Source organism: Dromaius novaehollandiae, unplaced genomic scaffold (genome assembly GCF_036370855.1).
Source record: "Dromaius novaehollandiae isolate bDroNov1 unplaced genomic scaffold, bDroNov1.hap1 HAP1_SCAFFOLD_120, whole genome shotgun sequence".
Taxonomy (NCBI): domain Eukaryota; kingdom Metazoa; phylum Chordata; class Aves; order Casuariiformes; family Dromaiidae; genus Dromaius; species Dromaius novaehollandiae.
The window spans coordinates 30001-32500 of record NW_026991381.1 but is presented as its reverse complement, the minus strand read 5'-3'; the positions used below and the strand labels follow the sequence as shown (position 1 = coordinate 32500).

Sequence of the window (2500 nt, the reverse complement as noted above, 5' to 3'; positions counted from 1 at the left end):
GACCGTCAAGCGACGCTCAGACAGGCGTAGCCCCGGGAGGAACCCGGGGCCGCAAGTGCGTTCGAAGTGTCGATGATCAATGTGTCCTGCAATTCACATTAATTCTCGCAGCTAGCTGCGTTCTTCATCGACGCACGAGCCGAGTGATCCACCGCTAAGAGTTGTCTCGGTTTCGGTCCCCGCCGCGCGCGCGGGGGGACCGGGCAGCTTTCGCAGCCCCTGGGGGGCCCCCCCTCCTCCGCCCCCTCCTCCTCCGCCCCACCGCCCTTCCTCACGCCGACGCCGGCTGCTGAGCAAGGGACGGCAGAGACGGAAGGAGAGAGAGAGCGAGAGAAAGAGAGGGGCTTGCCTCACTGACCGTACAAGCACAGAGAAAGGGGGGGGGGGGGAAACGAAGGGCAAACCCGAACGAGAAGGGCGGGGAGCCCTCGCTCCCGACCTGGGGACAAACCCTGTCTCGCTTCGAGTCCGGCCCAGGCGCCCGGCTCGGTCTGGCCCGGCAGGGAGCGGCGGGCCGGCCACACCGCCTGCCTCGGGATGTTGGGGGGGGTCCGTCCCCGCAGACCACCCCCCCCCCGCCCCAGGCGTCAGAGCCCGGCCGCCACCGGGAGCGGCGTCGCCCCGCCGCCCGCGCGCCTGCGGCCCGCCGGCCCCGCGCTTCCCAGCTCCTCGCTCGCCTCGCCGGCCCTCCGGCTCGACCGCCGCCGCCGCCGCCGCCGCGGCGCCCACACCCCCGCGCGCCCGCACACACCGCCTCGCGGGTGACGCCACGCGCTCGCCCGTCCCCTCCGCGGACAGACGCCCGGCGGCGGGCAGGCGGGCAAGGCGGCACGGACGGGGACGGCGCCCGCTCTCCCCGTCTCCACGCGGAGAGCGGGGCGGGCCGCCCCCGCCGCCGCCCCACCACCGCCCCCCCGCTGCCTGGCGGAGCCGGGCGGGGCAGAGCGAGGCGGGCGCCCCGGACGGCAGAGTGCCGGGGCGGGCGCGTAGGGTAGGGCGCCGCCGACGGCGGCCACGGCGGAAGACCCAGAAGCACCGGCCAGGGAGAAGGAGGAGACGCGCGGAGGCTCGGCGCCCGCACCACCCGCGGTGGGGGCTCGCCCTCCCGGCGGCGAGCACGCGCTCGCGCCCGGCTCGCAACGCTCGAGGCAGGCCGGCAACTAGGCCGACCGCGCGGCGTCTCTCCGCCGAGACCAGACCGCGGAGAGAGGGGGCAGGGTAACCCCTCTCCGTCCCGGCTGCCCGCGGGGCGAGCGCGGGGCGCGCCGGCTGGCATGGGGGGGCGCGGCGCCCGCGCGCGCCGACCCCCCGGCCCTCCGGCAGCACGCCCGGCCGCCTCCGCGAGTCGCATCGGGCCGCCCGAGTCTTTAAACCTCCGCCCGGCTCTCCAACCGAGAACCCTCGGGCCCGGAGCCCGGGGCCCATGGCCATCCCTGCCCGGGGCGGCTGCCGGCGGCCGCGGTGGCCGGAGGCCCTCTCCCCTCTCTCGCTCGCTCCCTCCCTCCCCGCCCCCCCCACCCCCACCGCGGGGGAGGAAGGACCGGGGTGGGGGGAAGCCGAGGCGGGGGGGGGGAAGGCACGGCCGGTGCGGCGCGCACGGTGCGGCACCCGGGAGGAGCACGCTGGCACACGGGACCACACGGGTGGGTCACCGAGGGGGGGGCAGGAGAAGCGCGGGCGCTAGGTACCTGGCCCTGGGGTGAGGGAAACGACCTGAAATCCCCGCGGGGGTGCCTCCCCCGCCGCCGCCCGCCACCGGGCCGCCGCCGCCTCGCGGCGACGGCGGCAGCCTCGGCAGCGGCGACGAGACGGGACGCGGAGGGGGAACCCGGCACCCGCCAGCCGGCCCCCGCGCCCCTCGGCGGAGCGTCCGCCCGCGGGGTGCGCCCGACACCCGCCGCCACGACCTCGTCCTCCTCCCAGGGCCCGGGGTTTCCCTCAGTAACCCGGCGCCGGGTGGCAGCTGCACCCGGGAGGAGAGCCGTGGCTCGGGCCGCCCACTCGGGCACGAACCGTCGCCTCGCTTGGCCTCAACGCGACGCCCCCCGCTCGGGGGCCCGGCGCCCGCCCCGCGCGCCATCCCGGAACGCCTGCCCCCGCAGGTCTCTGCGGACGGGCTGCTCCGCCGCAGCCCGCCGCGGGTCCGCCCCCCACAGCTTAGGGGTGGGGACCCGTGGGACCCGTCCCAACCCGGAGGGCCGTCTCCCTCGCCTCCGCGCCCGCCGCTTCCTCTCCCGCGGGCGCCGGGGAGTAGCCAAGCCCCGCCGCCCCTCACACGCACTGCCGCCCGCTCCCGCCGGGCCCTCCCCTGGGCCGGACCCCCCCCCCCTTCCCCTTCCCCCCCAGCGGCAGCGGAGCGCCGTGGGGTGGGGGGGCGGGGGGGGGCGGGCCGCGGCTCCCGGAGACGGGCACCGGCAGCGGAGCGGGCACCAGCAGAGGCGAGAGGGGAGAGACGGGGGGAGGCGGTCCCCCACCGGCAGCGGTGGAATCGGCAGCGGGC

At 78.4% G+C, this 2500-nt stretch overlaps 1 non-coding gene across 1 annotated transcript; it reads right to left on the bottom strand.

Moving 5' to 3' along the window:
* Window positions 1-10: 10 nt before the first annotated feature.
* Window positions 11-163, bottom strand: LOC135326103 (5.8S ribosomal RNA). The gene has a single exon (XR_010386749.1). It is a non-coding gene; the product is annotated as a 5.8S ribosomal RNA (ribosomal RNA).
* Window positions 164-2500: the final 2337 nt, after the last annotated feature.